The sequence below is a fragment of the Neovison vison genome, chromosome 13 (assembly GCF_020171115.1).
Source record: "Neovison vison isolate M4711 chromosome 13, ASM_NN_V1, whole genome shotgun sequence".
Lineage (NCBI taxonomy): Eukaryota > Metazoa > Chordata > Mammalia > Carnivora > Mustelidae > Neogale > Neogale vison.
In genome coordinates this window covers 16,923,035-16,946,523 of record NC_058103.1, presented here as the reverse complement: position 1 = coordinate 16,946,523, position 23,489 = coordinate 16,923,035, and positions in this window count along the sequence as shown.

The window sequence follows — 23,489 nt, the reverse complement described above, 5'->3', positions numbered from 1 at the left end:
TCAGTGGGTTAAGCCGCTGCCTTCGGCTCAGGTCATGATCTCAGGGTCCTGGGATCGAGTCCTGCATCGGGCTCTCTGCTCTGCAGGGAGCCTGCTTCCTCCTCTCTCTCTCTCTGCCTGCCTCTCTGCCTACTGGTAATCTCTCTCTGTCAAATAAATTAATAAAATCTTTAAAAAAAAAAAAAAAAGAAGAAGCAGGATTGGGAAAAGCTTGTCTGGACTCCAGAGCCAGAACCCCGATTCCATACAAGAAGGAAGGGTTCACGGCCTCGCCTGGACCTCAGGGCCCAGGCACCAGGGTTCTGCACTCAGGTCCCCTGGGTTTGGACCCTGGCTTTGTCACTTACTGGCCGTGCAACCAGCCTCCCCATACCTGTTTCCTCATCAGCAAAATGGGTCAAAGGGTTAAATGACACAATCAGCACAAAGCCCCTGGCTACCCCTGCATACAGTGAGTGCTCAATAAACACAAGCTGTACTGGGATTCCTCAGCTTCTGCCTCAGCAAAGGCGGGGCTCTGACAGTGTGGGTCTCGGGCATCTTCTCTAGGAACTGGATATATAAGAAGAAAATGAGCAAAGGGGAAGGCAGACGTGGGGGTCCTCCAAGCCCCTTAGCCCTCCCCTCATCTGAGCTGGTGGAGGTCCAGGCTGGACTCACCAGGCTTGCCCTTGGAACCACTGTCACTTATCACACAGGACTTCTCCAGATGGGGCATTTTGACTATTGATCTGATAAATAAACAGCCTGCTGGCTCGATCAAAATGTTATTTTGCATTTCAATCACTGTTCACTAATGCAACCTTCATCCTCACCAAGATGCTGCTGGCAATGACACCAGCTCTGCCGCTGGCTTGAGAGGTGGGGCACTTCCCACCCCATCCCCAGCCCTCCCCAAACCCTCCCACCCAGCACCAAACAGGATTGGTGGGGCTCTCTGTCCCTGGGAAGTATGAGTGTATGAGTAGGCTTGGGGAACATAGCTGCTCTTGGGAAGGCTTGTGAGTAGAGAGTGGCAGGTAGATGGGGACACACCTAGCCTAGCCAGCTGCCCCCTGGGACGTCAGGCTCAGCCCGCACTGTTTTAATGAATGGCCTTGGCCATTTTCACTACACTCATCTGGATCTCAGCTGTCGCACTGGAAAACTGGGTCCAAAAAAACTACCCTCTTCTCTTGGGTTGTTGTAAAGACTCAGTGAGAAAACAGACCTGGAAGCCCTTTGGAGAAAACAAAAGGACAGTCATGCTGCTGTATGATTGAATGGAACCCAAACACCGAATTTCCTTTCTGGCTAAGCATTTATCATGTGCAAAGCAGTTTACACACAGAAGCTTATTTAACCCTCACAGTAGCTCTGGATTTGTAGTCCCATTTTACACATGCGAAAATCCATTGAGGCACACAGATGTCAAGGCATACGGCTTCTACGGTCCACTAAGGGGTCATGCCTTGATCTCTAGTCTATCCTAATACCCACATCTGGGAATTCAGCCACTCTGGGTGCCCCCAACCCCTACAAATATCAAGACCAGCCCCCAGAACCAGCAGGTGAACATAGCCTGTATGGGAAGATACTCAGCTGTTCAGAATCTGAACACCTGGCCATGCCTGAGTGATGGGGGACAGGCGGGAGAGATGTCACCTAGAAGCAGAATTACCAGGGCCACATCGTCTGTGTGCAGAGCTGGGCAGGGGGTGACCTGTGAGCCTTGAATGTAGAAAGTTTAGAGTGGATAGAATGGGAACCCCCCTCACCACCACCGTTATCAAAGGAATGGTGTTACAGGTCCCCTGGGGTGGGGGGCCCTTTTGGAAAGGACTAGCCACCCCTCCAACCTCTGTGTGCCTTGATGAAACTAAGGGTTGACTTTACTTTTGGCCTAGGTGCCAAAATTGCTTGGTATATTTCTTCCTTATCACACACACACACACACACACACACACACGCACACCCACATGCACAAGTGCCTTTCAAGGGTAGAAATGCATTTTTATAGTTTATATTGCTGCATTTTGTTCTGTTTTGTTTTTGAATAAACAGCACAAGGGTCTTCTAAGTTCTTACTACGTCTGGTAGAAAAAGCCCAGTGACTACGTGGTCTGGCTTCTGCCCCAGCTCAGAGGCTGTGTGTCCCTGACATAGTTACCTGCCTTCTCTGGTCTCAGTCACTCTATTTCCCTTCCAGGAAAATGGAGACAGCTTTAGCCATCTGCCAGAAAGATCTGAAGACATATGACACAGGAGGTGACACGTGGGCCTGTGGAAAAAAGCTGGACCATGGGTCCTGAGAGTCACCTGGGAAGTGGGATGCCCGTCATGAGCTTTTGGCTCATGCTGGTTTTGCAGGTAACTCAAGGGTTAAAAATGAAATCACCTAAAGGAAAAAAAAAAAAAAAAAAAGCACATTATAAGATGAAACACTGCCTATAATACAATGGCCTGAGATCGATATGACATGTAAAGACTGGGAATCCAAACTCCAGTCTCCCGCCCTGACGCGTCTGCTGAGCCAAATGCCAGTCCCCCCGCCCCCACGACAGAACCTCTCCAGCCCAGGATCCCCAGAGCCGGGCTTCTCCCCACACATCTACTGACAGCTGCGTGCCAAGCCGCTGGCCTCTCAGCCAGGCGAAGCTGGTCCGAGCAGCGACTCTGGGCCCTCCCAAGTCCACATTCAAGTCTCCACTCCACCCTTCCTCCCTCCAGGACCTTCAGTAGATTCCTGAGGACCTTCTGAGTCTCGGTTCCCACATCTCGAAAGCAGGGAAAACCCCTCTTTGCTGCCTCATGGAGTTATTATAAGGATCATATTAAGATACTATTTTCAAGAACTTGGCAAGGCGCCAGCCTCCTGCAATGTTGTCACACCCTGTGGCACTTCACAACTGGCTCCCGGAGAGGAAGTGACCACGGTCTTCGGGACAATCAGTCCCACCAGGTGCTCGCTCACTAATGAAACTGAAGCCGAAACCCAGCTGACCAGCACCGACTCTACCCAGTCTACCCAGTTAACCTTCACCAGGGCCCTGGAGGTAAGTATTCGCCCCCTTCCAGTAATGGCAGGTTTCCTTGTTGATCGTTGCTTCACTTGTCAGGGTCAGAGGCTGGAGATCCCTGGCCCCTCGGACTCCTGAGTTCCCAGCTTAACCTCCACATTCCACAGCCTCTCAACATCAGGATTCCAAATGGAAACAGAAAGTTGAAAAATGCAAAGGCAGAATATCTGATCAGCACACCTCCCAGCTGTCAAGGTCACGAAAACTAAGGAAGGTCTGAGAAACAGACCGGAGGAGTTTAAAGACACAGGACAACCCATTGCAGTGCAGGATTGTGGGCTGGATCCTGGGAGAGAGAGGGCATCAGTGGGAAAGGGAATCAAATCTGGATACAGTACAGGGTGCAGCCGACTGTCGCGTGGCAAAGGGAGTCTCTTCACTGGGACAGATGCACCAGGGTAATATAAGCAACGAGTTGAGCGGGGAAACCACCAGAGGACATAGGAACTCTGCACGAGCTCTGGGAGTTTTCTGTAAATGCCAAGCTAGTCCAATAAGAAGTTTTTAAAAATTGATAGAAACCATAAAAGCCCCTACTCTGCCTCTTGAAAAGGTGAAAAGCCATGCATGCTGACCTGTGTTCAGGAGGCTTCTACCTGTCGATCCCCGGTGCCTCCTTCCCGGCCAGACGCCTCTGAGCAAGCCTGGCTCTTCCTTAGCTCTGCTCCTCTGCACTCGCGAGTCCTGCGCCTAGAACCCCTTGTCCTTTCTCCATCAGAGGTCACAGCGTGGCCTTGTTGGCCTAGAGCCACACAAATGATCAAACACTGAACCAGTTACTTCATTCCTACCGACTTAGACTCAGATCATTCATCAGACGCAGAGTCACATGCTTGAAATGTGACCTGTAGTATTTACTTCCAACACACACACATGTGTGCACACGTACAAACATCACTGGAAACAGCCTCAGTGCTGGTAAATAATGCCACATCCACTGGGTTGAGCTGCAGAGCTGTTGATACAACAGGTATTGGAAGATGATGACAGAACATGTTGAGAATAAAATCAAGTCCCAACTCTGGTCTGCAAAGCCCCCTTGAGCTAGCCCTGGCTCCCCATCCAAATTCTCTCTTGCACTCTTCTCCCCTCATTCCAGCCCCATGGGCCTCCTTCTTGTCACCAAATACTCCCAAGGGTATTTCTACCTCAGGGCCTTTGCACCAGCTACACATACATGCAATATAAAAAGGGTAAGCATGGAAAATAATGAGCAAAAATGAAAAGAGAAAAGGCTACTTGGGAAAATTAGCTGAATATTTAACCTTTCTCAAGTAATTGACTATTGTAACATAGTGTGAAAGTGTATAAAGAACACAGATACTCTTTAATGTCATTCATACTCATTTCAATGTCTCCTTCTCCCATGCACTTGCTGTGTGACTTCAGGTGAGCCACTTAGCACCTCTGAGCTTCAGCTGTCTCATCTGCCAAATTGCTATCACATTCCCTTATTCAGAGAGCTGGTATGAGAATTAAAGAGAAAAGGAGAAGAAAGTGTTCAGCACAGTACTTGGCACACGGGGGGCCTCCATAAAAGTCTGTTCCTCACACCGGTCTGTTCAGTTTTGTTTTCTATCATTTGTTTTTGATTTGGACTGAATCCACGTTGTCACCTTCTACAACTTTCCAGAGTCAGGGACTCCCTTCTGCAACCCTGTTCAGCCCAGGACACGGATATAAACACTAGATTTGCTGCTTGTTGGGCTTTCCCCTCCTAGAAGGCAGGACCCTCGCCTTGCTCACATCTAGATCCTACAACACCTAGCAAACGGCTGGGTCTGGGCAGAGTCTCAGTGATGCTGAATACGGGAATGAATGATTCATAGACTGGAGATGAGCAGGGAGCTTAGATTTAGAGTTTTCACAGAATTTTAGGGTAGGAAGGGATCAGAAGGCTCATTTCGGTTCGATCCCCTTTCTTTCTTTCTTTCTTTTTTAAAGATTTTATTTATTTATTTGACAGACAGAGATCACAAGTAGGCAGAGAGACAGGCAGAGAGAGAGAGAGGGGAAGAAGCAGGCTCCCTGCTGGGCAGAGAGCCCCATGCAGGGCTCGATCTCAGGATCCTGAGATCATGACCTGAGCCGAAGGCAGAGGCCCCAACCCACTGAGCCACCCAGGCGCCCCTCGATCCCTTTTCTTATAGATGAAGAACCTCAGGCTCAGAGAGGGTAAGGAACGAGCCCCGGGTCACTCAGCCAGACAAGGGCAGGTGTTCAGCTCCCAGCCCGCCCCGCCCCACCACACCAACTCTGGTCGGGAGCCCTGAGAACCGCTGAGCCCCGGACCCCCAGCAGTCAGCCCCTGTCCTCTCTGGGGGGAAATACAGACGGGGGGAGGAGAGGGTTACAGAGCATCTCCTTCTAGTCGGGGACTGTGCTGATCAATCAACTCAATTAAATCTAGAACGGTTTAAAAAAATAGTAATAAAGACACCAGCAGAAAGTAATGACTAATAATCAAGTAAAATTAGATTATTTCTGTGCTGACGGGTTGGGGTGGGTAGGGAAGGGAGGACGATCACCGGAGTGAGGCAAAAGGGAGAGAAATAGCACGCTCAGCAAACCAGGGATGGGGGTAGTCTGGGGAGGACCCGGGGAGGCAGAATCCCGGGGCCTGATGGGAAAATCCACCATCAAATGCAGAGCTACGACCCGCACCGTTCTGAGGGCAGCACACACACCGACTCGCTTCCTCTTCGCAGCAACCCTAACAGGTCAGAACTGCGACGATCCCATTTTACAGATGGAGAAACTGAGAGGCAAAGGAATTTGGTCACACAGCTGGGGTAGAGCCAGTATTTATTTGGACTCCCACTGTCTAACACCAGCGTTTTGGCCTGAAGGACAAGCTGTATGCTTCCTGGGGTGGGCAGGAGAGGAGTTTTATTTGCCTGGGGATGAAGCACATTTACCTCAGAAATATATATAATATTTAATATATAAATATATATTTTATATATAAATATAAAATATATAAATATTTATTTATCTATTTATAATTTATATTTATAATTTATATTTATAAATATATATTTATTTATATAAAAAATATATATTTGTATTTTTTAAAGTAATATCCACCCCCAATGTGGAGCTCAAGCTCATGACCTTGAGATTCAGAGTCACGTACTCTAACCACTAAGCCGGGCAGGCATCTCCCTGCCCTGCCATTTGCCTCATACAAAAAGTAGTTACTATTCGTTTATTCAGTTGCCTTTCCCACACATTTACTGAGTGGAACACACAGGGATTCTGCTCCTAAGAGCAGAAGCTCAAGGCAGACACAAACAAGCGAATGATGGCAATAACGTGTTCACAGCACAATGACAGAGTCACACACTCGCATTCAAGGAACTCCTTTGAAGCAGAGAGAAGGGGTGTCTAATTCTCCTCAGGGAAGGAGGGTCCGGGAAAGCTTCCTGGAGGACAAGTAAGGTATTAGCCCGGTGAGTAGGGGAGCAGGCGTGGAAGGGACTTCCAGGCAGCCCAGGGCCCGCAGGCCCAGATCACACAGGCGGGGAGGCTGGTGCGCACATCCAGGGAAGAAGAAGCCCCTGGTGAGTCGGGGACAGAGGTGGGTGGCAGGGGGCGGGGCCAGGAAGGCCAAGGTGAGGACCGAGCAGGGGATCCATATGGAGAGTGGGGCAGGGACCAGTTCCAGAAAATCCATGGGTATTATTGAAGGGTTTGGGCACTGGAAGGTCTTCAGGGCTGGCTGCATCACACCCCGCACCATGCGGTATACCTGCCCCCACCCCACGCACAAAGGTCGTGCAGGTACATCGGCCACCTTGGACCCACAGGGCAGCTGGTTACACACTGCCTTCGGGGGTTCCCCGCCCCGCCCCCCACCGGCTGCGGGACAGTGGCTGAGCCATCTGACACAGCTCCCTTTCTCCAACAAGGAAACAGAGACTCCAAGATGTCAAACACCCATCACACAGCTGGCTAGAAAAATGGCCTTCTGATTCCTAGTCCTGTCCCTCTTCCCCCGCCATGCACCCCTTCTTTGCACTACAAATGCATTAGCAAAGCCAGCTATTTAAAGGAACCCCGCAGCTAATGCTTAAGTAAACAGAAAAATCTTTAAGCAAAGCTAATACTCACTGTTAATCCAGCTGTTATGTAATTCTGGGTTTTACAGCACAGCACTGGGGGTCGGGTATTGTGGTCCCTACAAAACCTTCCTCATGGGGGAGAGGTTAGGGTTGGGATAAGGAGCTGCTGAAAAGCTGCAGCTTGGAGGGGGAGTTGGGGGGGGTTGTCCAGGAATGGGGGTGCGGGGGTGAGCGCAGGCTACCTTCATGGGTAGGAGCCACAAAGGAGAAGTGGGGATGGAAGGTCTCAGGTTGGCAGCTTTGCAAATGAGCCACAGCCCGGTGTCTGGAGGCTGGGGTTTGGGGTGCTTGGTGTTGGGGTAAGGTGGGTGGGAAGTAGAGGAGGAGGCTTAAAGCCCCATCACTGTGTTTGTTCCACATCTTTCAAATACCAAGAAACAAGGACGGGAGGGAGCTCCACTTTTCAAATGGGGAAACGGAGGTAGTGGGGAGTATAAAGTCAGCAGGTCTACTCCTTTATCTCATCAGCACTCCCCAGCCCCCCCAGACAGCTTCTGGGCAATTAATTCCTCTATTCTGGGTCAGTCTCCTAATCTGATTATCAGCCTCCTGCTGGCAGGCTCCATGGCCTATATGTGCCCTAGCCCAAAGGGCCACGTACATAGCAGGTGCTCAATAAATGTGTTAAGCAGGAAATAGAACTGGCTCGCTTCACAGAAATTCAATTCAGAAGAGGGATAAAAGAGAACCATGATTTTTTTTTTTAAAGATTTTATTTATTTATTTATTTGTCAGAAAGAAAGAGAGAAAGCACCACACAAGCAGGCAGAGAGGCAGGCAGAGGCGGAGAGAGAGGCAGACACTCCGCCAAGCAAGGAGCCCAACGCAGGACTCGATCCCAGGACCCCGGGATCATGACCTGAGCCAAAGGCAGCAGCTTAACCCACTAAGCCACCCAGGTGTCCCAAAAGAGAACCAACATCTTGATTTAAACTGGTAAAAGGAAGGGAAGAAAAATGGGAAATTCACATTTACCAGGCATCTCCCGTGTGCCTGGCATTACACTAATTCTATTTAAAATGATGCTATTTTAAATAATATTAGATATTAAATAATAGTATAATTAGAGCAATATGCCATTCTTATATTCTGGCTAATGTAACTTGCACAGAAGGGATGAGTGATGTATTAAGTTTCTCTAGCTACCAATACTAATAATCGCTAATCTGTAACTGTACCAAGCGCCATGCCACGATATCATTTGGACCTCCCAAGAACCTGCTGAAGTTGATTCTGTTACCATCTGTCACAAAGCTGGATGCTGAGCCTAGGTTCCGATGCCACACAACACCATGGGCATGCACACACACACACACACACACACACACACACACACACACACAAGTGCCTGGTAGGGAAATGGGCAGAAAGAGTGTGGCTACAAGAACCCACTAGCTTAGGCAAGGACTCACTCAGCTCCCCCGGTCCTGAAGGGCTATTGAGTTCAAGGAGGCTCTAACAAAGATGCCCTTGGAAGTTTTCCTCCTGTTTTGAGGATGCCTGGGTACAAGAGGACCAAATGACATGAGTGGACCCAAGAAAAAAGTTGGAGAAGTCAAAATCGAAGTGCCTTGTGTTTAGCTTTGAGCATGCCTCTTCTCTTTTCAAGAAGTGCCCACAAGTCCAAGGAACGACCCCAGGATTTAAAGCCGGACAATTGAGATTTTAGATCCTGGCCCTGCCACCCATCCGATGGCATTTAATCAGCCTTAGCCTCAAGTTCTCCATCTGTGAAACGGAACACCGAGGCTTCCCTTGTGGGTTTCTTGGAGGGATTAAGAAATTTATGCATATGAATGGAAAATCTGTGAAAAGATTTAAGATTAACAGAAAACTTGGTAACAATGGTTCCTTTGGGGAGACTATAGGGAACCAAGGGTTAGGGGAGAGAGAGTCATTACCTATATTCCCATACTGTTGGACTTTTTTATTACAGGCAGATATTTCTTTTTAAAAAGACTGAAAAATGAAAAAAATACATACGTCGGGACTCAACAAATGGCAAGCAATACAATAACCAGTCCCCTTAAAAGTTTGCTTTGCTCTCCTGAACTGGGTAGAACAGTCAGAAATGCACACCCTTGGTAATTACAGGTACAGTCTACCCCCGGAGCTTACGCAGAAAGTCCCCCCCTTCTTCGTTCCCTCAGCCTTCCCACCACCTTCCCACCCCACCCCCCCAAAAACCCTCTTCCCAAAGAAGCCCCTCAGCTTGTTTGGCTAATGTATTCGCAAACCAAATTAGGGGCCTTGGCTCCCAGGGAGGTCCCCCAGCCAGTTGCTAGATGCTGGGAATTAGATACCATCTAGTGCTCAAATCCGATTAGGTCCTACCCCTACTCCCCACCCCACATGCAAAAGCCCACTTTCTAATCAATTTTACAAAGGGCCCTCTGCAGATATACACTAATGGTATTGAGCTGAGATCTTTAAACCAAGTCTGCAAGAAGTCTACAGAGATAAAATGTATACAGACTGTATGAAGGCAGAAGCCTGTCTCCAGGATGTCCTTCCCTGCAAGGGAGAGAGGGCTGGGGGCACAGGGGAAAGGTCCTCTAGGGACAGATGCCATCCCTACCCCAGGAACACAGCCTCATCTTCGTCCAGTTTCAGACCGAACCTCCACCCCAACACCTTCCCTGAAGGTTCGGAGTCATTCTACCTTTCCACAGGAGAAGCCCAGTAAGTGAGGCCCGGACTGGTGTGTTCTTCCTCCTCTAACCCTTGGTTCCCTAGGCAGCCTCCCCAAAGGCAACCACAGTTACCAGGTTTTCCAGGAATCCTGTGACCTTTACACAGATTTTCCACAGGCATTCATGCCTAATTTTCTTAATCTCTCCCAAGAAATCTCCAAGAGAAGCCTGAGTGTTTCATTTCACAGATGAAGAGATCAAGGCTCTGGTGGTTGGTGAAGTGCCCGTTGGGGAGTGCTTTAACAACTGGTCCTGCCACTTCCTACCTGCGTGGCCTGGGGCGTGGGCTTAGTCTCGGGGCCTCAGGCTATGCAACTGTGAAATGGGAGGGGTAGCACCAGAGTCCCTCTCAAAGGGTAAGGGAGACAGGTGTAGGAAAAGATTATCATTGCCAGATGGGAACAAATGGCTCAATAAAATTTATCTTCTACTTCTCTGCTCTACCTGCCACTCCCATCAAATTTCAGGCCACTCCCCAAATGCCTTACGGCTTTCACACCTTTTACCCCGAATGCCTTTTCCCTCTTCCTTCTAGCAGAATCCTTCCGGGGGCGTGTTTCCCATTCTCTCTTCCATAGCTCCTTGCTCCCTCAACAGAGATCCACCGACCGAGTGCCCACGGTCTACTGGGGGTGCTTACTGCAATGTATACATCTCGTGCCTTCGGGCTTATTCTGCCCAGTCAGGTTCCTTGTGGACAGGGACTGTCTTAAACATCTCTGTGTCCTCACAGAAAACGCATAATACATTCTTGTGTAATGAATCTGTGAGTAAGGCCAGATGACCGGAGGCCACGACAGGCCTGGATTTTTGTACTCTCTTGGGGCCAAGGCCTGATGGCTCCTTCAACCTGCCAGGCGACCCAATCTATCTTCATAGATTGCCAGGGCCAAGGGGGCCTGCATGCTGCGCACTGCCTGGTGTCTGTCAGAGCCCTGGGTAGCCAGGACCCGCCGTCTGGCGTCAATGGTCGCCCACCCAAGACTGCACTGGAGGGATTCACAGGCTGCCTGGCACACGCAGATCAGGCTGGGAGAATGGGTCCTGCTTTGGGGAAGCAGCAAATGGCCGCCTTCACTCCCACGGCTCACTAGCTTTGGGCTGCTCAGCTCCAATGCCAGCACCTCTGTGCCCTATGCCACAATCAGCAGGCAGTCACCTCATACCCATGGCCTCCTGGAAACTCCCACATGCTGCAGGTGCCCACCTAGATCGTGTCTTTATCTGCAAAACGAAGCCAAACTTACAGCTCGTTCTCCATGTAGTCTTCTTCCAGAACAGTCTGGGGACCAGCAGCATCAGTTCCGCTCCGAGGGTGTGTGACGTTCAGCCCCCCGGGCTCCGTCCCACACCTATGGACTCAGAAGCTCTGGGCATGAGGCTTCAATCCATCCTTTAACGTGCTTTCCAAGCGACTATTAGACCAAGATGCAAGTTTGAGAACCGGTGTTCTGTGAGCCGCGCAGTGAGCACCCAGCCAGCCCTTTGCCAACAGAAAACGTGTTCTGACTCCTGGGACCACTGGCACATACATGAGTCTATCACGTGAACAGTGCACCTCCTCTTGCCCGATTCTCCCAACAGCCACCAGGGGCAGCAGGACAAAGATTCATTCACTCACCCCTTCCTGGAGCCAGTGGTTTTCTACCCTCTGGAGTTGGCTCCCAGATACTGTTCTAGGGGCTGGAGCCGCTGCTGTGAACAAAACACATTCCCTGCCCCCCAGAAAGAGGGTCTAGATGGACCACATGCACGTAAACAGACTAATATGCGACAGAGGATACTCCCTACCCCATTGTTCTCCTTTATTTGTCTTTAATATTAATGGCTTCTCAACACTACATCATGTATTAGAGAAGGTTGGGGCACCATGGTAACTAACATCCCATCTGAGCAGAGTTTTGAATAAAAAGAGGGAGGGAACGGAATGGGTGTATGGAGACTTAGGAGATGGGCAGTAAAGGCAACAGAATGAGGTTCAAAAGCCCTTTTACCGATTAGGTTAAGCTAAATAGCAGAGCCGAGTCTAGAACCTAGCCCTGTCTCCTATACCTAGCCACCACTACCACCCCACCTGGTTTGAAGACACTCTTGACTTCTCCAGCCAATAACTCCTTCTTCTCAACCTCTGTTCCCTGCTCCTTCTCTCCCCTGTAACTCCCCAGGGCTGGAACAGGGTTGGTGTGTCTACTCAGCTCTATATACACAGAGCTGCTAGCCCAGTGAATTTTTTTAAAATACCTTCACATGTATGAAATATGCAAAAACAAAAGAAGACTAATCCCCAACTATGTGAAGGGAAAAATGCAAAATCAAAAAGTCTTCCATGTTTAGTTAAATGCCCACAAAGGGTAACATGACATCAGCTTGTTTCATTAACGGTGTATTCGTAAACACTCTGTCACGTCTGACAATAATTGCTAGGTTAGATTTTCTTAGTAAGAAGTTGGCTTTGATGATTCCCAAGAAATCGGAACCTATTTTAAATTTGATGAGTTATTGCAACCATCAAATTCCAAATGAATTTTTAATCCTTCCAAATAATTTTTGCAATAGAAGTTATATTAATAAGGCCTTTAAATATGTATGCTGTGCTAAGGATTTGTGAGCATCTTTGGACAGCCTTGGCTGGGAGCAGGCGTAGCTCTGTGCTAAACCCTGAGATGGCTGCAGAGGCAATGGCTGCAAGCCAGGCTCCGCGCCCAGGGAGCCCGGGTCAGCGCTCCTGGAGCTTGCACAGGAAGTGGCAATGCAGCCCTAGGGCCAGCGCCGTGGACAGAATGAGGGGCCTGGCCAGCCACGGGGAGACCGTGAGGCTGGGCACAGCCATTCTGTGCCATTCCACCGCCATGCCCAAGAGCGGCACAGCCAGCCCCTGCAGAAGCCAGTGAGCTCCCAAGCGGCTGCTCTCCTGGGCAGGGCTGGACTTGAGCACAGGAGAGGGGAAATCAGAGTGTGGGGGGATGGCACCTGCCATGGTCCCACTGTGATACTGTGAAGCCAGAGAGAAGGTATGGCACAGGAAAGGAGAGAAGTCCTAAAGGGAATTTATTAACTTGACCACAGCAGGCACTGGAAGATTCCAGGCTTTGTCCATGTCCCTCCCTGACTGGTTTGCAGGGGTTCCCTGACCCAGGCTCACTGGGAGACTGCCAGGTACATTCTACTCTCTTGCGATCGTGCCCATGAATTGGCATCCAAAGCAAAGCTCTCATAGTGCCTCCCGAGGATACCTAAAAGGCAGGCCACCCACCCTTGGGACGCTGGGCCTTCTTCAGAAAAAATAATAATACTCAAAAAATACTAGTCTGATTACTACACTTCATTGATCATCTCTGAGTTAGTTACCAAAGAGGCCAACAAACTAGCTCTTAGGCTTGGCTTTAAATGACTTCTGTGTCTTAGGCGAAAAAAAGTTAAAAAATCATCATTAAGGATATTCAAGAGCTGGGCTGACCCAGAGATGATACTAAGTGAGCAGCGTGGGGAGGAAAAGGGCAGGGTGGGGAGGAGGAGAGAGGGGAGGGGATGGAGGGAGGAAGAGGGAGCTGACAGGAAGATGAAGGGAGAGGGAGGGAAAGGAGGAGGGGAGGGGAGGAGATGAGGGGTGAGAGAGGAGAGAGGGGAGGGGTAGAGGGAAAACTGAAGGAGGGGGAGGGGAAAGGAAGGAGGGAAAGGGAGAAAAGAAGGGCGAGAAGGAAGGAGGAAGGGATGGAGGCTGGGGTAGCTAAGGGCAGTTTGCAGAGGGGCTCTACCAAAGGAGTGCAGTTTATATAAAGGTGTAAATTTGGGGTGCCTGGGTGGCTCAGTGGGTTAAAGCCTCTGCCTTCGGCTCAGGTCATGATCCCAGGGTTCTGGGATCGAGCCCCACATCGGGCTCTCTGCTCAGCGGGGAGCCTGCTTCCTCCTCTCTCTCTCTGCCTGCCTCTCTGCCTACTTGTGATCTCTGTCTGTCAAATAAATAAATTTTTTTAAAAATCTTAAAAAAAAATAAGGTCTCTGATATCAGGCAGCTTTTATTTTAGTGGGAGGGACCAGTGATTCACAAGATCATATTACACTGTATTACGTTATACTACATTATATTACATTACAATGTAATTACAGGATAAATAGTTTCAAAGCACGGTGCAACACAGGGATACATTCACATGTGATACATGTTCACATCCACACCTGTGCAGACCCACCACTCCCGGGCCCTGCTGTGGCGGGAGTAAGGGCCCTGAAGGACACTGGCTGCTGAAGACAGACCTAGTCAGACACATGCGCACCCAGGTTCCACTCTTCCTCCCTGCAGCACCCGCATGCAAAACAGGACTCAGAGACTTCACTTCACTCACTTATCAGGCAGGGGTCAGGCCAGATTCTGAGAGCACCCAGACTTGTGCAAGTCAGGCCAGTTATAGGACCAGAAGTCCTGCTCCAAATCAGCACAGTCTTGCCTGCCTGTTACAGCCTCCACCCGCCTGGCCCTCTCACAGACCTCCCGGGGAGCACCAGGCTGTTCATGCACTGAGTGAAACACTAGCAGGGGTCCTCTCTTTCTGTCCCCAGCCGGGGGACAATGGCCCAGAACATTCGAAGCCAGTGCTCTGCCTTTCCCTCTGAAATGCGACCACATTTTACAAACCCAAAGCCTCTGTTCCCTAACTGGCATTATGCATCCCCCCACTTTCCAAACATCTCCGATTTTCCTTCTGCCATCCCAAGGAAGATTATTAGTTCAGATAAACGGCTAGATTGCAGACTGGGCCTGGCCAGAACTCCATTTCCTGGGCTCTTCACGGTCTCCCAGCCACACTGTGGGAATGGTAGCGTAGTGGTAAAGGGCACAGTACTGGAGCACACAGGCCTGGGTTCAAATCCTGACTTCCCACTTGCTAGAAAGTCACAGAAACACTCTATGCCCATTTCTAATTCAAAGGGCAGTTGGAAAGATTCAAGAAGATGGTGCATATGAATCACTCAGCTCCAAGCCAACAAGCCCTGAGGAAGCACCCAGTAAAGCAGCCTCATTCAGAGCTCTCAAAAAGACCTTTCAGGTTTGGAGGCAGTTAGATGATGACAGTGTGTGGCAGGTTCAAAATTCCCAAGAGTCCCAGTTGTGGGCAGGCCACCTGGTTTGCAGCCAGTGTGGCCCAGCAAAGAGGGAGGACAGACACCCGAGAAGCCAAAACCAAGTGTTGGCAGGGATGGAGGGTACAACTGGGAAAGTTCTGAGGACTAGCGATGTCTCAACTGATGTCTCGGGGCAGTGTTACCCGGTGTATGACCCATGGGATCCAGTTCCATGGGGTTTTAACAGGTATCTTTTCCCTTCACTACATCCCTTCCCTAAAAATAAAAATTTTTTTAAAAAGTACTGTTGCTAAATCGGTAAGGAAGCACTTGGGAGAGCCAGTCCGATAGGTTTCTTACCGCAGACCTTCTCAGTCTTTTAACACACTAGCACGCATTGGAGGGTCTTAGGGCTATCGTGTACAGAATTCCCCAGATTCATTTGACCTTGATTAATCCTATGTGTCAGCTTGACTGGGCCATGAGGGGTCCTGAAATTTAGTCAAATACTGTTCTGGCTGTTTCCGCGAGGGTGTTCCTGGATGACATGAATGTTTAAATTGGTAGACTTGGAGAAAGCAGACTGCTGTCCCAAATGTGGGTGGGCCTCACCTAATCTGTTGAAAGCCTACATAGAACAATAAAGCCAACTCCATCCCAAGGAAAAGAGAATTTCTCTTGCCTGGTACCTTCGAAGTAGGACATTGGCTTTTTTCTGCCTTCGGATTCAAACTGAAATACCACCTCTTCCAGGGTCTCAAGCCTGTTGGGCCCCTAGACTAGTGCCACACCACTGGATGGCCTGAGTCTTGGGCCTTTGCACTTGCTGGCTTACCCTGTAGGTCTTGGGACTTGTTAGCATCCCTAATTGCATAAGCTGATTCCTCAAAAATCTCCTCCCTCTCTCTGTATACACACACACACACACACACACACATACATATATACTCGCATGCATTGTGCATACACACATATACATACACACACACACATTGTATCCACGATTTCTCTGGAACCCTGACAAATTAACCACAGAAACCTCCCCCCCACCACCCCTGGAACACCCTGCAGTCCCTAAATGCCCCAAAGGCCTCAAAGGACACTGCAGTTGATGGTGAGAATCTAAGAGGGCTGCCATCCTCTGCCCCCACCCACTGCCCAGAAAATGGGGCTACCCCCAGCTACACCCCCAAGGTGTGCTCTGAAGTCATGTATCACTGGGGTTCCCGTTCCTCATGGTCTCTTAGTCTGAAACCTTCCAGGCTGAAAGGACCAGAATGAGGATGGAGAAGGCATGCGCTTTCAGGGTCCCAATCTGCCTGAGATTTTCCTTTCTCCTTCTCTGCTGCTTTGACACCAGGAGGTTAGTGCTTTTCTCCTCTCCATCCTCCCCCGTGAGTATCTGGGGTGGCGAGGGCCTTGACAGCAGGCCAGACGGAACAGCGGTTCCCATAAAGGGGATCAATGAGGTTTTCTTCTCAGGTCCCTGGCCACTCCCAGCGGGGAGCCAGACCTGAATCCAGGCAGGGGAGGGCCCCCCTCTCTGTGGTACTTGGCCAAAGTGGTGAGGAATGAACGTCCCTCTGGGCAACTTGGAATGAGCTGCCCTGAGAAGAGCCTGCGGGCACAGCTTCAAGGGGGAGGAGGTGCCGGATGGAGGGAGCCCTTCTCCTGCGAGCCTCCCCCTTGTGGGACAGCAGGTGGAATGCTGGTTCCCCCCCCTCGGCACTTCCTGTCCCTGGGTTCCCTACAGAGCCTGTGGCCCAGCTCGGGGACCCCTGGGTTCTGGGTTCTGGGCTCTAATCCAGGGGTTTCCCATCCTCAAACGTCACAGGACAAACTCCACTCCACTCAGCACCACTGGATTTGGGAACCGACACAAGCTTGACTCTTCTATCAAGTAAAAAAAAAAAAAAGAGAGAGAGAGAGAGAGAGAAACTAGCATAACCATCGTTTCACAGAAGAAAAGCCACGTCAACACCCCAAATGAGGAAGGCCATAATCCCGGGAGGAGGGGCAGCCTTCTGGAAGGCTTCTGGCAGCCTTCTGGAAGGCTCCCAGCGCTGCTCTCGCTTTTGAGAGCTTTTATTCTCGTCTCTCACCATCCTCAGACCGGCATCTGGGGCCTCTGGCCGCTGTTGGGCGCCCTCTGTCCGGCTGCTACCTGTCTTGTCTCCTCACGCGGAGTTCTTTGCTTGCTGTTTTCTTATCCCAAACCTCTAAATCTCTACCTTTCCTGGAACAGTTTCTCCAAAAGTTTTGCCAGAACCAGAATGCCAGGGGATGGCAGCCCCAGAAAAGGGGAACGAGGTGCCCACATTTAGGGCTCCCATTGCCAGGCTAATTCTCAAGAGCAAACACGTAGCGGGGATCAGGAGGGAGCCCCGGGCAGGACAGCGAAGGAGAGACTGTCTGCGGCTGGGACAGTGGTGCTTCCAGGTGGCCTCTGGAAAGCTCTGGCTCATTTAGCGGCTTCTGGCCAAAGCAGCAGCATGGGTTGTGCTAGGTAATCGGCAGGCCTGGCTGGTAAGACAAGAACGTTATAGGTTATCTAGCTGGGCGGTTACTTATTCTGCACGGAGAAGGGGCTGAGCCCGACCTGTGGCCGCCACAGTCTCTCAGGCGCCACGGATTCCTGCACGAGCTCCCATCAGGTTTGCTCCACGAAGTGGTGGTGGCTGGTCAGAAGCGGTGGAGTGTGACTGTGACATCGGGAGGCCAGTTGTGACCAACAGATATTTATATACCCCGGTGAGTGCTTTCCCCTCCAACATGGTCACCTTGGGCACCTCCCCCACCATTGCCAGGGATGCTGGGATGCTGTCTTTGGTCAAAGCATTCTTGGAGCTCCCCTGGAGACCTGCCTTCCGAGCCAGATTATCTAAGAAATAGTCACATCCTCACTTTTCTTTGTAATCAAAAATCGCTTTGCTCAGCTTCGTCACCCAACTCATTCCCTACGCTTGTCTCCAATGACCTTGGCAGCATTAAAATTAAATCCACCGAAGAAGACTGGCCAACAGCGAGCACATTCAGAGGTGATGCAGGCTTGGACGGCCTACGGAGGGGAGAGGTCCCGTTAGGACAGGGCTCCCGGGAATCACATCTCACCTTTGTGGGACACCTGAGCTCACCTAATCCTCCCAGGTACCCAATGAGACGAGGTGCTATTATTCCCATTACGCAGATGAGAACACGGAGGCTAAGGTGCTCAGTGATACATCTAAGATCGCTAGTCAACCCAAGGGGCTATGTACATGAAGATATGGGCACTGATTTTTAAAAAACAACCAGCCAGCCAACCGATCCCCCAGCCTCCTACCCTTGCACACAGCTACGTCACCAATTCCTCCCAAACAATCAGCTTCTGCTGTTTGGGCCCCTTCAGTAAGAAGGCACACTGAAGGCGGGCCAGAGCCAGACAGGCATGGAGGGGCCTGGCACTAGCTTCCGCTCTAACTTCTGGCTGCAACAGGACACTCTGGGGCTGTCGGCTCTCCGTTTGGAAAATGACGATTCCAATAATCCCTAACCCGCCTAGGCCCCTGAGACCCTTCTGTTTCCCCTACATCCCCACAAAGCAGCAGAAGCTGGAGGGCAGCAGGGAGGCTGCGTGAGCCCATCTGACTCCGCGGTCCACGAGCCAAGCAACCACATGCCTCTCTGTTAAACATTTGTACAAACAGGTGCAGAAGAGCCTTCACGTCCGAGGGGGCTCGCAAGGACTCTTCGAGGACTCATATCTGGCACCTGGAAAGGCTAACTCTGAATGGGAAGCTGATACTACCGTTGCCTGCCTCGACGAAGGCCCCCCACCACCTTCCTGCCTTGGGTGCTGCCCCCGAGAGCCTTCTCCCCGCAGCCACCCACGGGCTCTGCCAAGGCAGGAAGCAGCAAGGCAGAGACCACCCTGTGTCTTGACTGCCTTTGAACTCCGACAGGCATCAACAGCGGCAAAAAATAACTAGACAATTAGCAACAAAGAGAGGAAAGATTACACTGGGGACCCTTTGTCGTCCAAGGTGTGTCCAGCACAGTGGGTTCTGGAGGGGGATCTGGATTCAAATTCCAGCTTTGCCCTTTATTAGCTCGGTGACTTTGGGGATGCCACTGGACAGCTCTGCACCCCTGTCTTCTTGTCTTTAAAATGAAAATTATAGGACGCCTGGGTGGCTCAGTTGGTGAAGTGACTGCCTTCGGCTCAGGTCATGATCCTGGAGTCCCAGGATCGAGTCCCGCCTTGGGCTCCCCACTGGGCAGGAAGGCCTCTTTTCCCTCTGACCCTCTCCCTTTTCGTTCTCTCTCTCTCACTCTCTCTCAAATAAATAAATAAAATCTTTAAAAGAAAAAAAATAAAATGAAAATTATATCTGCCTACTTTGTAGTACAGATAAGATTCAAAGACAAAATGATAGGTAGAAGCGTGCGGTGCAGAGGCAGACACCCAGTAGGCCCGCAGAGATGCGTTAGCTATTAGGGTTACTGAGCCAATTTTCTGACAAGCACAAGCTAACTCAGGAGGCCCCACCCCGCGTCGGAAAGATCAGGTGGGAAAAGTGAGGCCATAGCCAATGCAGCCGGTGCAGGCCCCCTCTCTGCTCCCCACAGACAGGAAATGCAGAGGTATATTCCAAAGGAGCCAAGTGTACAACAGAGAGCTCAATCCCCTTTCTGATGCTGTATCCTCTAAAACATTCCAAACAGGCCCTCTTTCCACTTGCACACCTCTAGCGATGGACTACTCACTGCTCAGAATGGGGTCCACTTCCAAGGACCAAATATCCAGGTTATCAAAAGACCCTTTCTTTTCCACAAAATGACATTAGCCTAAAAACTCTCTTTTGGAATTACTCTAAAGCCAGCATCCTCTGCCTTCTCAAAGAAAATACGGATCTGAGACTAAAGCCAAGGTTCCTAGGGCCAAGGTCAAATTCTACGTATTTGCTAACACCCCCCATTGGGGACCTGGCACTTTGGCTGTTTTATGTGGGCACAGTCAGACCGCAGGGTAGGTAATGCAGAGCTGGAGTGCTGGGAAGTTCTACTGCCTGGCCTTGCAGGGACGGGGTGGGGGGCTGCCCTATGGGGTGAATAGGGTCCTGCCCTCTGGGAGGTCCTGGGTCACCCTCTGCAAGCCCTCCCCACCAGCATCCATCAGACTGGAAGGAGGTGCCAGGCCCCACACGCAGCCTCTGAAGTCTTGAGTTTACCTGTGACCTTGAAGCTAAAGGCCCTGCCAAAAGAATAACAATGAGAAATGTCACCAGGCATCCACAGCTCTCTTTGATGCTTCCCGACCTGGGGAATTGGTGTCAGAAGACACACAGAAAAGCCAGATGGTATTTTCCAGGGTCATGGTCCACCACGGAGAGAAGCCCAGGGCCCCTTTCATGTCCTTTTCTGAGTCGGTCAGTGCTAGGGCACCCGGGGTGGGAGGACAAGCCGCCGCAGAGCCCCGAGATTAATGGCTCCCAAGGCAGGGAAGCAGCCGCCCACTCGCCCAGGCACGATCCCCCAGTGACTCCCTCGGCCTGGCTCTGTGAGGCGTGAAGTATAGAAAGAATGTGGTGGAGAGGCCGCCCTTGCCGAGGGTTGTCTTTGTGGCTGCTTCTAGCAGAGGTACCCCCTGGCGTGGTGAGAGCAGCGTCAGGGGACTCGGGAGAGCAGGTGGGCAGGGAACCGGAGCAAGGACAACCTGGGGTTCTGGAAGTTTGTCTGTCCTGGGCACTGGCTTCCACGTTTGTAGAAGGGCCCTCTTTTATCGCAAAGTTTTTCTTAGGAGGGTTCATTAGTCTGCCTGCATGCTTTGGCTTCCTTAACTTTTATGTATTTTCTTTTCCATGTTCCTTGCATTTTAAATTAAAATCGTTTTCATCATAGAAAACCTACTCGGCTACAATCAAAAGAGCAAAGTCAAAAGTAAAAATCTCTCCCCGTTCTAGAACTCTCAAGCAGATTCCCCAGGCATCACTCAAACGACAGCTTTTTCTGTCTCCTTCCAGAAGTTTCCAAAGCATATGCCCAGCATCTGGAATTTTAAAAAACTGTACATGCCATTTTACTTCGCCGTTGGCCCTTGAGCAACGTGGGTTTGAACTGTGTGGGTCCACTTACATACAGATCTTTTCAGTAAGAACAGTCTAATACTGTAAATGTATTTTCTCTTCCTTGGGATTTTCCTAATAACATTTTCTTTTCTCTGCTTATTTTATTGTGAGAAAGTAGTGTATAATACATAAAACATAAAAAATATGTGTTAGCTGACAGTTTATATTGTCAGTAAGGCTTCCCGTCAAGCTCAGGCTGTTAGTAGTTAAGTTTAGGGGGAGTCAGGAATTATAAGGGGACCTTCTAGTGCAGAGGGGGGCGTTGGTACCCTGACCCCGAGGCAGGACCTGTCCCCATTTAACTCTGCTGCCTGCAATTCCCATCAGTTCTTCTGGGTCTAGGAGGGCCTCTTTTTAATAGCAAAACGTCTGTTGATTCCCCTATATCATAATCTTAATCCCTTTATTCTTGTTAGTTGAAAAATGCACAATAAACTCACAACTCAGCAATACCTTTAAAGAAATTTGCATGTTTCCCTTCAATGACCACAGCAATATTTACAGAGGACACTTGGGGCGCAGCCTGACAATACCCTTGGGTGAGCATTTTACAAGCATTATGTTATCCAATCTTCCCCCAACCCCATATGGGAAGTATAATATTCCATTTTTCAGATGAGTCCAGCACGGCCCAGGGAGGTTAGGTGACTTGCCCAAGGCTGCAGAGCCAGGGGGTGGGAGGAGCCAGGTGAATTCAGGTCTGTAGGACATCAAAGGCCCACCCAGTCCACCACACCCCCTCCCGGGGCTATTCCCCACACGGCCACCTAGCGAGAGTCAAGTCGTGGCCCAGGAGACTCCCTCTCTTTCCTCCAGGGAGGCCTTCTCTACCCTTGCCAGCCTGGTCAGCTGCTTATAGACACCGAATGTTGCCAGACCCGGATGGCCACCTCACATCAGGGATGGCCAGTTAGGTGCTGACCTTGGACATGAGCTACAGTAGTGGGGTCGCGGCCCAGGAGTGCCGCAGGGCTAGTGTCCTCTTTCCATCCAGCCCTGAGGTGAGGCATCAGGAAGGCCAACGTGAGCCCCACACAGGACATAGCCGTTCCTGTCACATGGCTCCTATCTCCCATCCTCTCCTCGTACACCCACAGGGAGAGGAGCGCCGGGCCACGTGTGGTCACCAAGCGCAGAGAACAGCCTAGAGAGATGGCCCAGGGAGGGAGGCGTGGAGGGGGCTGCAGACCTGTATCGGGGGACAGATGGCAGAGGCACCAGGCGGGGCAAGAGGCCAACTTGCCCAGAATGACCAGGTCATCTTTCATTGTACCCTGAGGCTCAGAGTTCAAGTCCTCACAACCACGAGGCCAGGGGGGCCCTTACAAAGCTGAGGGTCAAAGAGAACGTCCACCCGGAGAGCCAGGCGGTGCCGGCCAAAGTACTGGGGGCCCGGTGCGCCGAGAGGCTGGGGCCTGGGCTTAGTTCTGCACACGAGCTGCAAGACCGTAGACAAGGCCTCCCATGCTCAGGGCTTCACTTCGCTGTAAAATGAGGGCCTGGGTGCCAGTGAGCCTCTCGGGTCTTCCCCAGCCCCAGCGTTCTGCCTCCGCCCTCCGGGAAGTAGAATGTCTTGCCTCTCAGCTGTGCGGAACATTCGGCGGTTCCCAGGGCTGAGTCTTTAGAAAGCAAGGACCCGAAAGAGAGGACGGAAAGATGTGGGGCCACAGGACGCAGTGTGCGGGCGACTCAGGAGATGTGAGGGAGATGAAACCCCCAATCCAGGCCTGCTGGATACTGGCCACAGCACCACCCAGACCAAAGCAGGCCTCTCTCTGCACAGAGCTCTGGAGGCCACAAAACTGGCCCCTGGTGCTTCTCTGCCCCAAAGACCCACACAGAGGCCCCCCCGAGGGGCTCACCACAGGCCCCAGGTTCCAGCTCAAATACAGCAGCCGCTCTCAAGGGGCTTCTCTCCACAAAGGCCCCTGCGGTCTGGGGCAGCTGACCCAGGCAGCAGCGACGTGGTGGGCCCGTGCTCGGCTCTTCCTCTCCCCTTCCTGGCCAGGGGCTGGGCCCTTCCGTCATCCCCGCCCAGACACGGCCACTGTCAGGTGTCTTGCTCTTTGCACGGTGGTCCTGGAAGGAGGACACAGTGGGAGCCGCATGGGCCACAGGCCCTGCTCAGGAGCCCTTCGGGAGCCCCAAGCTGGCTGAGAGGTTTGGCTGAGGCCACAAGAATGGGTTAAGAAAAGGGTCAGAAGAGTCGGTCCTAAGGCGCAGGGATCTGTGAGAGAAACAGACATTCTCCAGGCCCCTGCAGTCTGGTCTCTTTCAAGGAGACCTGGATTTGCACCGCAGCTCTTTAAAGAGATTCCCTGTGCTGCCCTGGGCAAGTCACTCGGCCCTTCTGGACCCCAGGCTCTTCCTCCACAGAGGAATAGGACCCCTACTATACTGTTTTTACTATAAAGTGATCATGCCTGGAGCTCCCAATCAAATGCT